Source organism: Anguilla rostrata, chromosome 6 (genome assembly GCF_018555375.3).
Source record: "Anguilla rostrata isolate EN2019 chromosome 6, ASM1855537v3, whole genome shotgun sequence".
NCBI lineage: Eukaryota > Metazoa > Chordata > Actinopteri > Anguilliformes > Anguillidae > Anguilla > Anguilla rostrata.
Window position 1 is genome coordinate 31,888,763 of NC_057938.1, and position 14,625 is coordinate 31,903,387.

Below are 14,625 nucleotides of genomic sequence, written 5' to 3' on the forward strand. Positions count from 1 at the left end.
TGGCCTAATATGTTTGGCCTGTACTATAAATGGATAACGAACTACACACGGCCATATACACAATAGTGAAAAAGCACCCGTCCATGGGTAATATGACGTTATTATGCAGCCCAATTAAGTCTGGTATGCTGGTATCCAGGTTACTCTGCTAGATGGAAAGATAATGAGTGTGCAATGACAGAAGGCACACTCATTATCTTATATTACTAGCATTGATTTCAGACAGAGAATTAACCAAACACTTCCTAGGTGAAGAAAACCCATTCATTAAATTACCACTGAAAATGGGACAAGAAACAACAAATACATTTTTTTTGTACCTTTGTTTGTTCGATAAATACTTTATAAATTAACAGAATTCTACTCTTTAAAAAACCACAGGTGGCCTAATATGTTTGGCCTGTACTATAAATAGATAACGAACTACACACGGCCATATACAAAATAGTGAAAAAGCACCCGTCCATGGGTAATATGACGCTATTATGCAGCCCAATTAAGTCTGGTATGCTGGTATCCAGGTTACTCTGCTAGATGGAAAGATAATGAGTGTGCAATGACAGAAGGCACACTCATTATCTTATATTACTAGCATTGATTTCAGACAGAGAATTAACCAAACACTTCCTAGGTGAAGAAAACCCATTCATTAAATTACCACTGAAAATGGGACAAGAAACAACAAATATGGAAATTGAAACAAAGAGCAAAGCTACTAAGATGGTGTGCTTTTGATAGTGATTTTACCCCTTGTATAATGGACAATAGATTGGCAGGAAAGGTCTTTACACTTTCTGACTTTTATACACAATGGGGCTCAAGAGTTTTTAGAATTTTTGTAAATACTGCACCTCTATCTACAAAAATGCTTGGCTGTATATAATATGTTGCTGTTAAGATATTCAGTGCTTTTTATCCTGCATCTCCTCCAATCCCATGAAGCAAGCGGTCTATGACAAGGAACATGTGGCATGTCTTGAAACCAAAGAAAAGGGCAAACACTTTCAGCTTTCCAGTCAACTCCTTCGGATATAGCACTGGAAACCAGAATACATTCCTGGAACAGAACCTCTGACGGACTCAATTAAGGCTGTAACTCTGGGCATACTCTGGGTATAACTTAGCAACAGACTGAATGATTAATGTGTTTGTTGGTATACAGTAAATGTTCTGTGTTTTACCATTTTACTTTGGTTAGCCCCTAGCCATCCACTGTGCTACATTACTTTTAGTATACTTCACACATAGAAAGGATCTTGCATGTGATCAAACAATCGACATCCCTTGGCTATCATTACACACCATAATGAAATTTCTGGGACATACCATTCACTAGCAATCTGACTGAAAGTGAAATGTTACATTGACCCATGTGGGTGGGGAAAAAACTGACTTGGCGGGGTACACCTAACAGTCTCAATAGCTTTAAAGGTTCACACGAAGTAAGATAATTCAATACGATTTGGTATAATGTGATACAGTCTTTAATCTATTTTTTGATTACATTTGTGTTTCTTGGCCTACCTATATCTATCAAAAGTGCATTCTTTTCTGGTTCCCACTGAATGTCTTTTTCTTTCCAACCAAAATAGCTGTATCGGTCAATGTCATATGTCACCACATAGTCTAAAGTTAAAGTTGAGTTAAATATACTTACAAAGATCAGGTCTGAGGTGAAGAAATCGAATCAATTGGTTAACCGATAGTCTACTGACAGCAGGCTGTTAATTTTTTTCTATTTCTGACTTTTCAAAGACCTCCCTGGGGACCCATCTCAGTGATTCTCTTTCCATTTCTCATTTTCTGCTGATAAATACAGATGAATGTTGATTGTTTGAGCTATCCTGTATTGTGTGGTAAAATGTCTGTATGTGTCTTATATGTTTATATGTTGTCATTTTTGGCTACCTGGGTCAAATACGTATTTCTTTTGGATTAAAATACTTTTCTGTGCTCTGTTGGTCTTGGCTTGAACCTGCCTATATGACCAGAAGGGAGGGTTTGCTCTTTTTGAGAGTATTTCATTGGTTCCAATACACCAGCGAAGATCAGTAAAGCATAGAAAATATTTTAATCCAAAACAAATATGTATTTGACCCAGGTCTGGTATGAACACAACAGTGGGACATGAACACCAGCCATCAGCCAAATGGTAGATTTATTTGTGGCTGGTAAGTTTGGCAATGCTATTATAATCTGAATGTATGGTTAAACAGTGAAATTGGCTCATAAATTTAGGGATGCACCAGCCACTGAGGCCAATGAACAAAAAAATTGTCTCCTTTGAGTATTAGCTCTTTACACCATTTCCTTTATGAGTCTTTAAAAGATTAGTTGCTAGAAAATATGGCCACAATTATCCAACAAATTGGCGAAGTCGCCTTAGTGGATGAGTGGCTTTATCTCTGTAACACTTTGGTCTCTTGGCACCAAACTTGGTACCCTATCCTTGCAATGAGCCCTTGGGGGCACAGACTAGTTTCATGAAATTAGTCCACCTGGGGGTGTTACTTCATGATTGCTCTGCGACGAATGCAGGTTTTTCCCCCAAACATTTTGTGGACCATTGCCGTAAAGGAACCTGTGATTCCATGTCCCTTTTCGTAAGCAGTTTTGTTTTTCAGCTATCTTGGATGCCCTGGGTGTGCGCAGACAGAACTGAGCAAACTCAACAGTGCCATCTAGTTGCTAAAACCAAATTATCTGTATATCAGGCTCAATTGATCCTGCATCGGTGAGGCTTGAAATTATGCGCTTGTCATAGCCTGGAGAGCAAAAGTTTGGTGAAGATGCCATTGTATCCAGTGAGGTGAATGGGACGGTTTGTCCATCATAGTGCTTGGGTCCTTCATTGCTACTTGCAGCTATATTTAAGTTTCATTGCTTGAGCTGTATTGTTTTTGATCCATTTTTAATGATTGTCATTTTAGAAGCTTCTGCTTGGCCAATTGTCATAATTAAGAGTTAATTGGGAGTTAATTGGCACCTATAGCTGTATTTAAGGGCCTACCTTTAGAGCCACTGCCTTTTTGCCTTTGATAACATGGGAAAATCCAAGCTGCATCATTCAGGGAGGAGGAACAAATTAACTACCAGGGCAGAACAAACTGAACCCCAAAACAACAACAAAGGAACTGTTGAAGGAGTTGGAGGCATCAGGTACCAAAGTATCTACATCCACCATTAAGAGAATCCTACATCGTCACTGCCTGAAAGGCTGTCGCACAAGGAAGAAGCCCCTACTTCAAGACCGGCATAAAAAATCCAGAATGAAGTTTGCAGGTGATCACCAGGACGAAGACCAAACCTTTAGGAGGAGTGTTCTCAGGTCAGATGAAACAAAAATAAACTGTTTGGCCATAATGATCAGTGCTATGTATGGAGGGACAAGGGTGAGGTTTTTAATCTGAATAACACCATCCCAACTGTGAAGCATGCAGCTTCATGGTGTGGGGGTGTTTTGCTGGAAAAGAGACTGGTGGACAGAAAATAGATGGCATCATGAGGAAAGATGGTTATCTAGAAATACTGAAGCAACACCTCAAGACATCAGCTAAAAAGTTAAAACTTGGTGGCAACTGGGTCTTCCAGCAGGACAGTGATCGTAAGCATACCTCCAAAGTTGTAACAAAATAGCTTGAAGACAACAAAGTGAAAGTATTGGAGTGGCTATCACAAAGCCCTGACCTGAATCCCATAGAAAGTTTGTGGACTGAACTGAAAAAGCATATCTGAGCTAGGAGGCCCACACATCTGACTGAGGTACACCAGTTCTGTCAGGAGGAATGGGCAAAACTTCTGGCAAAGTATTGTGAGAAGCATGTGGGAGGCTACCCCAAGCGTTTGATTCAAGTTAAGCAATTAAAAGGCAATGCCACCAAATACTAACAAAGTGTATCTAAACTTTGACCTACTGAAAATCTGATATGGTACATAAAAGTTGAAATAAAGCTGTCTTTTAGCTATTAATTAGTAATGACTTCTTAGTTATGTGTAATAAAGTAGCCTAATTGACTTAACACGGGAAATGTATGGTAACATGAAATGTGTGGAGTTGTGAAATTGAGTTTGAATGTCTTTAGCCTAGGTGTATGTAAACTTCTTGCCTCAACTGTAACTTGAGTACTCACAACTCTGTAGAACTGTAATTCAAAGCCTTGCTGAATGCCTAAGATCACTGCTGTCACCAACTTATCTAAACGCACCAATAAAGTTGCCGTACGCAGTAACCAGGCTCTGCCGACTTAGCTTGCCTGTGGCAACTAAGCCTATTCCATCCTGCGTGGAAACCAGTGCACACTCAGCACTGCGCCGACTAACCACAACGAGCTACAGGAAGAAGAACCATTTTTGACGACTGACCGGGGGGGATAACATTGTCGCTGCTATGCACACCTTGCACCTGGAAACCTCCACAAATTCACCCCGCCAAGACTGTTCTCTCCAGGACCCCACAGTGACCACCAGAGGCTGCTGTCTGCGTGTTTAGCGTAGTCTACTGAGTTTAACGTGATTTTGTGTGTTTCCATTTTGTTCTTTCAAATTAGTAGCGCTGCCGATGTAACCGATAGAATACAACCACACGTGATCTTTCTCCCCGACTGACTTCCCAACTTTAAAGGCACCACACTCGTATAATCGGTAGTTGGCAAATAACTAGCTTGGTGCATGTATCGCTTATGAGCTGAAGTTACGCTTCTCTCTCCAACACTACCGGGAGCAATACTTATTCGTAACTAAGCGGAGTTCATAAATGGTAAATGGACTGCATTTATATAGCACTTTTATCCAAAGCGCTTTACAATTGATGCCTCTCATTCACCCATTCCCACACACACTCACACACCAATGGTGAAAGGCTGCCATGCAAGGTACCAGTCCGCTCATTGGGAGCAATTAGGGGTTAGGTGTCTTGCTCAGGGTGGGGGATCGAATCGGCAATACTATACCTATATATATCGGTATCCCACACAAACGCAACCACGGCCGGCTGCAGCTATGGGCAGGGGTGGGCTCAGCCCATCCAAAGGGGTGTCTTGCCCACCCAATCAAAAGTTTAAAAAAATTAAACAAAAATATTTTTTGTCCAGCCAATGGAAAAATAGCACAGAAAATACCAGTACCATTCCTAACTTCTGATTGGGTGGGCAGCCACGGGTTGAAACAGCTAGTTTCTCTGATGCAGTGTACTGCCAGTTGATTTAATTAGCGGTATTAAAGAGCATATTGCAGGTTGGAGACCCCAGTGAATCAATGTGTAGGAAAATGATGCAGGAACTAGATGTTCATAAAAATGTACTTATATGTACACACTAGTGACTTCTGGAGTCATTTTTTTGTGAGAGAATTTTACTTCGGCATCTAAAAAAACGCCAACCCGGAAGTGACGTAAAAGAAGGGAGAGCGGTCAAGTTGAACAATAAGAAGAATGGATCTCAATGCTAGTTTTGACACAAGAGGTTGTAAATGTTTATGCAAACGCATATGACAGACTGCAGCCTTACCATTATGAGCCTGCTAGGCATCCAAGAGACCAGGCACAGACCAGGGTTACAAGGAATAACGGTCAGAGGAGAGAAATTGAGTTGGTGTGAGGAGAACCAGTGGAGAACTGGGCAGGTGTCTTGGTGAGTGACCAGCGTTAGCTTATAGATATATCCACATTATATAATACCACTAACCTATTCAAAGACACTCAATTTAAAAAATAACGTATATAACCGAACTATTTTGAGCAGTAATACTTACATAGCAATATAACATTTTATCTGTGTTCAGTAGATAGAGACAGAGACAGTAAATCAATGACACAGTCCTATCCGCTTCTGTTTCGCTCCAGAAAACAATGTCAGCTAGGCTATCAGCAAACAATGGCTAAGCTATGCCCAGACGTCCTCAATAATAATAGTATTTTCCAATAAATTATGAAAAATCGTTGACAGCATTTCGTTAGGTGCAGCGTCTTTTAACGCTACCCCAGAGCGTGCGTAAGTGAATGCGATGATGAGAAAAGATTTGGTTATGCTGACCTATAAAACGCTATTCCAAAAGCAAAAATAGACATGTTATATGTCGTTAGAAAGCTTATACTCTCACCTACTAAATAAATGAATTGTCAATCAAGCCAGACCGTACTAAAAAGGGCGACAACGTCGTAATCAACACGTGGTATTACGCACAGCTATTTTTAATGTAGCCTACCCAGGCATCACAAATGCGCGTATATTTCACAAACGGATTGTCCAAGACAATATATGACCACTCAGTCTCTAAAGCGACATGTCTACGCATAAAACCAATGGTAAGGTTGTATGTTTATTCAATATTTAGTCACAGATATTGACTGTAGAATGAACAAGTATCTATGGGCGTTAGCTAACGATATTAACGCTGTGTTCACATCACAATATTGTAAAGTTTGCATGTATCAGGCTATAACAAAACTAGTATAGGTTGTCTAATACTGGCAGGAGTATTTTGTAACAAATTCAGCAGTAAAGTCCCGTCTCTTCACCTGCACAAACCGTACCCAGGCACGAAAGCTAGTGTGCTCGATGTCCTGACAGGCTGGAGTTTGTGCAAACTGCACAAACACAATAATTTACCATGATGATACATGGTGAAATGCAATATAAAACTACTGAAAAAAAAACCAACTCACTATATCACGACCGCTAAGACTCACTACTACTGCACATTGGGCTAATATGATGCAATGTTGAGAAAAGGTGTTTTTAGGAGCTTTGCTCAAAACCGCCACTAGTTCCTCTGAATTTGTGCCTTTATGTCTTGTAAAAATTATTCAAGCCTGCATTAACATTTCAAATGGTTGGCCATAACAAGGTTAAGTATACATTTCGTAAAATATTTAACCTGCAAGATGGCCTGTAATGTGACGAGAAGTGCTATATCAATTTAATGCATAACGCGCCCACGCCCGCCAGCACCCCCCCACCCCACCGGACAGCATCCAACAGAACCCCGTCCCCCCGTCGAGTGCACTGGGTGACACCAATCCTAGTGACGAAACTGCATCCAAGTTGCCCACCTATTATTTCTACCAGCCCACCCTATTATAGCAGGCTAAAACCGGCCCTGAACGCGACAAACCCACCTTCTCTCTTTTGTCCACTGACAAAGGGACACGTGCACAAACACAAGCACACCATCTAACCTTCCTATATTTAGCATAATTCTCCCCATAGATTAGTTTGTGTATGCTCTGTATGTTTGTTTAATAAATTATTTGCCCGTGTCTGTTTTTATGTTGCCAGAACGTGAGTCGAAATGGCCTACCCAAGAACTACATCCTGCCGGATATGTCTTAAATCTTTGATTTAATTATTTTATCATTATATTTTTAATTTTGATTATTAATTGAAGTTCCAAATTTATGGTCGGATAGTCTAGATAACTCATTTTATGAGATTTTTCATTGTGAGGTTATACCGCTACGCCTACATAAGTGGTGCTCAATGTGAGAATATAGAACTATGTTCCCTACATAAGTGGTGGCCCGTGTAAGGCTATATTGTCATTTCTCCGACATTGCTAATTGGTGACACTGCTAGAACAAAATTTATTTAAATACTTGTATCTTGACAGTTATACCGAATACGGAGTTTCTGAGCTTCGCCATTGTCGCCCTGGTTGTCCATACACCAAACACCCCCTCCCTGCAGTCTCATCTACCACCACCCACCACCCCCCATGACACACTGGACAATAGTGTCTACATGGGCATTCATAAAAATATTCTTTCACCATTGAAAATTTGCATTTCGTCATAGTAACTAGGTAAACTCAACAATAGCCCTAAGATGGTATGCCAATACAGCAGTGAAAACTGAATAATGAAATAAACAAGACAGATTTTTCTGAAATTATACCATATCATTCTACTCTCAATATCTGTGACGAAATAACAAAATAAACGAGAAAAAGTTTTTAAAAATGATACCATGTAATTCTACAGTCAATATCTGGGACTAAATATGGAATAAATCTACAACCTTTCTGTTGGTTGTACGCGAGGAGTCCCTTCTCGAGACTGGGTGGTCATATATTGTCTTGGACCATCGAATCAATTGAACACTCATTTGTGACGCCTGGGTACCTTCCAAAATAGTGTTTTTTGTTTATGGTGTTATCACCCTTTGTAGTACAATAGATAGCGAAATAAACAAGATAATTTTTTGTGGAATTATACCATGTCATTGTGCTATACGCCAACCCCCCGCCCCCCCCCCCACACCCCCAGTAAGTCATTATAAAATTCATTACATAAATTCATTATGATTTGATTGATAACTCTTTTTTCACGTAGAGGACAGTGCAAGCTTTCCAACAACATATGGAATGTTTCATTCAAAATTAATTACAATGAATGAGAGCCCTGCGTATCTATGTGAGTGCTTCCTTCAGCACAGCCTTGTGCTGTAATACTGTAATATTCCACAGTAATATAGAAGTACTCGTTCAGGCGTTGCTGTTGTTTCATGGTTTTTGGAAGATTTTACTAATTTTGCGAACTCATCAGCATGGCTAAGGCACATTTTCTGCAGATCAGGTCAGAGGAACAGGAATCATTTAGTCTAGCTAGGATATGAACATGTATGTATTACTGCTTGTCACATTCCAATTATTTAAGTGTCAATGCACAGTTTTGATATTTTGGATAGATTTGGAGCCACTGTGGTACCCTGCTTACTTTTTGCTTTATAGATCTTTAGTAGTTCTGCATTTCACCCTCAGATGTTGCGTACTTGTGGTCAAGGAGTTTATCATCCAGGGCATTTATAGTTTTGGTGACTACATAAATGTAAATGTAATAGATTCCTGTATGTTTGTCTTGTGTATATGTTTTATTATGTTTTTGCATCCATTGTAAATACTTACCTGTTATGTTGAAATAACGGACACGACAGGCGAAGCTCTAGTTCGAGCGTACTTCATTTAATCATTCACCCAACTAACTGCGTTCACTGACGTGACTCAAGTAAAACATAAAACAGGATCGGAACACGGCATTGTCGCAGCAATGCCAGACGTAACACTTCCTCTGCCTCACAAGAACCTAAGTGTGATACTCCGTCACTAAGTCACGCAGGTGCGACAGGCCGGGTATGTGCACGGACTGAGCGGGGCACAGGTGCAGCACTAGCCTCAGGGGTTGGCTCCATGACTCCTAGCTGGACAGGAGGAGCTGAGGTGTCGAGCTGCAAAGGGACTGGGGATACTAAGGTGTCAAGCTGTGATGCCGGTAGGGCTACCATAGGCACCGCACCCAATCCTGGCCCAAGAGGGGCCTGTACCTTGCGCAGGCGGCTAGCATACCAGTGAGTGCCATCAATAAGCCTGAATGTGGCTGTGCCAAGCTGTTGGCTGACCTGTACAGGATCTGACCAGAATGACTGTAGCTTATTGTCACGATGAGGTCGTCGGATCCTGACTCAGTCGTAAGCGGCAATGGCAGGAGGCATGGCTCGTCGTGTCCAGTTGAACCAGTTCTTCATCTGACTCTGACGTGTGTTGACTGTCGTTTGAACTGGGTGAGCTGGAGCATGGGCCAGGGCAGGGTGGAGCCTATCCAGAGGTAGCTGAAGCTCCCGTCCCAGCACGAGGGAGGCTGGGGAGACTCCAGTGGTGGCATGTGGGGTGGCGTGATAGTGTAGCAGTGTCTGGAGAAGGCTGATCCTGTTGATCCCATTCTTTAAGGACTGATTCAGTTGCCCCCCCCATTGGCAGCTGGGTTATAGAAAGCTGTGCGAATATGGCGGATCCCCTTCTCTTCCAGGTAGGAGGACAGTTCATGTGAGACCATCTGGGGCCCTTTATCGGTCGTGATTTTCTTGGGCAAACCCCATTATGAGAATAGGGAGTCTAAAATATGAGTTAACACCTTGTCTGTAACCGAGCCCACGGGTGTCACCACCGGCCACTTAGAGTGGAGGTCAGAGATCACAACAAGAAACCACTGGTGGTGTGGTATCCCGTGCAGCTCGCGCCACAGATGTCGAGTTGTAGATGCTTCCAGGGTTGCGACGGCCAGTCCAGGGGCTGCATGGGCGGGGGCGGGGTTGGAGCCCTGGTCTTGCCACTGAGGAGACAGGCAGTGCAGTCCTTGACCAGGATCTCGATGTCTCTGTCAATCCCTGGCCACCATACAAGGTCTTGGCATCGCTGTTTGAGCCTGATTATGCCTAAGTGGCCCTTGTGTGCTATAGCAAAGACACGCGCACAAACAACACTTGGGACCACAGTGCAGAGCCCTCTGGCAACACAAGTGTCGTGCCAGCATGCCAACTCCTCCCGGATCCTGAAGTGGTGCACACTTTCTCCCGTCTGACACGTCGTCCAAGCCGGCAGCGATGACATATGTCTCAAACAAGGATATCCAACGATTCCATGGCACGGGTGGTTCCCTGGGTAAAGCCAGGAAGGGGAAGGGTGGAGGCAGAGAACAGTCAGCCATCTCTCGTCACCAATGTTATGTTGAAATAACGGACTGACATGACTCACGTAAAACAGGATCGGAACACGGCATTGTCGCAGCAATGCCAGACGTAACACTACCGCTGCTTTCTATTTGCTTGTTTATCAAATTTATCTCAAATTGATTTTTCAAGACAATAAAAGACCACTGAATCTTGAAAGGGACATCTTTACATGTAAAACCAATGGTAAGATTGTATACTTTTCCCATATTTAGTTGCCGATATAGAATGACATGGTGAAATTCCTCATAAATTTCTGTTGTTTATTTCACTGCTAAGTTAGCAGCATTTTATACCGCTGTATTGACATGCATTCGGCTATTGTTGGCTTCATTTTGTTTCTATGACGGAATATAAATTTTTGGTGATGAAAAAATATTTTTATGAACTACCAGATGGATGCTATTGTCCAGTGTGTTGTGCTTGGGGCATGTAGTTGCAGATGAGACTGCAGGGAGGGGGTGCTTTTTAAATGGATGGCATCCATAAAAATGGTGGCACATAGTTACTCCGTATTTTGCATTGTTGTAGTGTATCTTGTACTAATAAAGCTAAAACACAAAGTTTGTTGTTTCTACTCATAGTTTGGTTGCAGGAGCAATGGATGTCTGAGCTGAACAATATAGGCATGTTGGCATGCAGACCACTAGGGGGCTTACGCAAAGGGGTTAAGGAGAGCCAATAATTAAAAATATAATTGTACTGAAGCTCACTATTCAGGAAAATATTTTGCAATTTTAACTAAAAGGATACACTCAAATCCTGTAATGTTAAAAGACGAAGTTATTGGTTCTATAATATGCAACAATACAATAATTAACCATTCTTTAAAAAATTTCTGAAAATTCATATATGAGTTTTCAAAAAGAACACTATGGAAATATCAAATTATTTGAAGTCAATACCATTAAAACAGATCAGCTCCATACACAAAGAAGAGTTAACAGCAGAAATAACAATAGGAGAAATAAGGTCATTCATACCTTTCTTTAAGGGAAGCACCAGGTTTGGATGGTTTTCCTATCAAATTTTTTTCCACATTTTGGGAAGATATTGCAACTTTTTTCAGTCAAACAATTACACAAGACATAAAATTTTACCAAATGCTATAATCAATATATCAATCAATAATTTCAGTTATTTTAAAACCAGGAAGAATAGGACAGTCACTGGCAGGACTGTTCACCTATAAGTCTAATCAATTGTGATGATAAAATATTTTTTAAAATCTGTAATATTATAGCTGAAATTATACATATTGATCAGATGAGTTTTATAAAACATCACCATGTACAAACACATTAAGAATTGCTTACGTATAACACTGTACGCAAAAATAAATCTCATTGGTCTTGCTGTGATAACTGCAAATGGGATAAAAATAGACAAAATTCTAAATTCAATTTATTTTCACATGATTTGTTGTTATATAAAGAGCAATTTATGCCCCCTCTATTATCTATATTTAATAATTTTCAGATATATTGGGCTATAAAATTAACATTGATCAAACTGGTTTTATTTATTCCAAAAACTTCCAGAATGCTTGAAGATATTTATACGTATATCCCATAAACTAAAATATTTGGGATGTTATATTAGTCCTATTAAAAGCAAATTATTTAAGCATTATTTTTTGTCTTGAATAAAGGAAATCAGATTTAATAAAATAGAATAATCTTCCACTTAACAGGACGAAAGAACCTATTTAGAATAATGTGGCATCACATATTCCTGTATATATTTGCATCTGTACCAGTTATGCCTCCAAAAGCCTATTTTTTAAAAACATAAATTCAATTATTACAGATTTTATTTGGGCTAATAAAGATCATAGATTTAAAAGACAGGTACTCCATTGAAAGTACTCGCCTTGAAGCTGGTTCATGAAAAGGTGGTCTTAATTTACCAAATCTGGAGTTATATCTGTTATCTGCACAAGGTATTTATTTACATCATATAGTCAAACAATCAGAAAGTGAAAAATGGATAAATATAAAAAATTCTCAATTAAGAAATTATAAGTTATTTCTGAATTTATGTTTTCTAAAGAAAAGGTTAAGAATAAAGGAAATTTCATTATAACTAATACAATACGATCATGGTATGAAATGAAAAACACTGTTAATTAAACTATTACAGTACCTTTGTGTACAATATTATGAAATAATAAATGGATTACAATTCAGAATTCAACTCTGGATTGGGTAAATCGGAATTATAATGTTATAAATACAGTCATATATATATATATATATGCGCACACACACACACACACAGGTGACAAATTAAATAAAAAAACACTGAATAAATGAGTGTAGAAACATAATGAATCCAGATGCTTCCATACAGGTGTACTGCGTGATACAATTAAGCAATTAACATCCTGTTATGCTCTGTGGCATTTAAAAAATGCTGAGCAGACCCAGTTGACCTCCAATTTGGATCAAAATTGCAAGAGGTGACTTTGAAAGATGGTTCATTATTGGGGCGCAGATGGCAGGAGCTTCAGTCACACTGACTGCTCCACTGGCTAGTGTTTCAATAGGAACAGTGACTAAAGTGTCATCTATATTTAGATCTATGGGAAAGACTTCAGTAAATAGGGTCGGAAATTTCTGCAACATGTAAGGAAAAACAGAAGAGCAACTCTTCCTCAAGTGACAGAATGTCAATGCAGGTGGTGATCAGACTGTCAGTAAGAACAGTCCGTCAACAACTGCATTGAGAGTAGGGTTGATTAGTAGGGTTGCATTGATTAGTAGGGTTGCAGTCCATAAACCCCTCATTACAAAGACAAATGCACATTTGAGAATCCAGTGGGACAAAAGCCATTGGCACTGGTTTACAGAGATGTGGATAAAAGTGACATGGTCAGATGAGTCCTGCTTCCGCATATTCTCAACAAGTGGGGGAGTGGTGCACACCATGAGAATGGTACAGGTCTGAACGCTTAACCCATACAGTGAGGGGGTCTGGTGGCTCTGTTATGCTGTTGGGGGCATTTTCCTGGCATGGTTTACATTACATTTACATTACATTACAGGCATTTGGCAGACAGTGTGTTGAAAACCCTAGAGGGACGTACAGTACCAAGTGCAGGGAACGACCCCGTAGTTTAACTTGGACCGTGTAGGTTCATCTGATCAACACAAACAAAAGCAGCAACAAAGCAGTCTATGCAAATAATACAAGCAATAATTGAGTAGGCACGAGTGTAATAACTAAGTCAACTAAGATAAACAGCTTACCCAGCTACAACCCTAAGCTAACATAGTCTATTAGGGACTACAGGGAGGTAGGAAGGGATGGGGAGAGATGCAGCCTGAAGAGGTGAGTCTTCAGTCGTCGCTTGAAGGTGGTCAGGGTCTCAGCTGTTCTGACCTCCACGAGAAGGTCATTCCACCATCGTGGAGCCACAACAGACAGGGGACGTGACCGGGAAGCGCAAGTGCTAAGAGGGGGAGGTACCAGGTGTCCTGAGGTCGCAGAACGGAGTGGTCTGGCTGGCATGTAGGGTTTGAAGATCTTGTGGAGGTATGCTGGGGCTGATCCCTTGACTGCCTGGTATGCTAGAGCCAATGTTTTGAATTTGATGTGAGCCATAACAGGCAGCCAGTGGAGGGTAGTGAGCAGGGGAGTGACGTGGGAGCGTCTGGGGAGGTTGAAGACCAGACGAGCTGCAGCATTCTGGATGAGTTGCAGGGGTCTGATGGCAGATGCCGGTAGGCCAGCCAGAAGAGAGTTGCAGTCGTCCATTGCTTGGACCAGGAGCTGGGTTGAGTAGATGGTGAGAAAGGGGCGGATTCTCCAGATGTTTTACAGGAAGAATCTGCACACCCGGCTTACCGCTGCAATGTTCTTGGAGAGGGACAGCCTGTTGTCCATCACCACTCCGAGATTCTTGGCACAGGGTGATGACGTCACTAAGCTGTCCCCTAGGGAAATGGAAAAATCAAGGGGTTAGAGCAGGGATGAAGATTAGCTCCGTCTTACCCGGGTTGAGCTTCAGGTGGTGATTGTCCATCCAGCTCTGGATGTCCCTCAAGCAAGCGGAGATGCGGGCAGGGACCTGCGTGTCTGATGGGGAGAAGGAGAGAAAGAGTTGTGTGTCATCAGCATAGCAGTG

The 14,625-nt window shown here is 41.1% G+C and overlaps 2 protein-coding genes across 11 annotated transcripts in view; one reads left to right on the top strand and one right to left on the bottom strand.

Annotated features, from left to right (window-relative positions):
- The window catches only part of LOC135257884 (NADH dehydrogenase [ubiquinone] 1 beta subcomplex subunit 1-like), a 417,122-nt gene that overhangs the window by 361,219 nt on the left and 41,278 nt on the right, over positions 1-14,625 (bottom strand). The window lies entirely within an intron of this gene.
- The window catches only part of hmbox1b (homeobox containing 1 b), a 424,932-nt gene that overhangs the window by 310,405 nt on the left and 99,902 nt on the right, over positions 1-14,625 (top strand). Inside the window, exon 1 of one of the 10 annotated variants that reach the window (XM_064341087.1) lies at positions 5,055-5,627. The exons of the other annotated variants lie outside the window; for them this stretch is intronic. The gene's annotated coding sequence lies outside the window, so the exon portion shown is untranslated. Of the gene's footprint in view, positions 1-5,054; positions 5,628-14,625 lie in introns of those variants that run through there. 10 annotated transcript variants of the gene reach the window in all.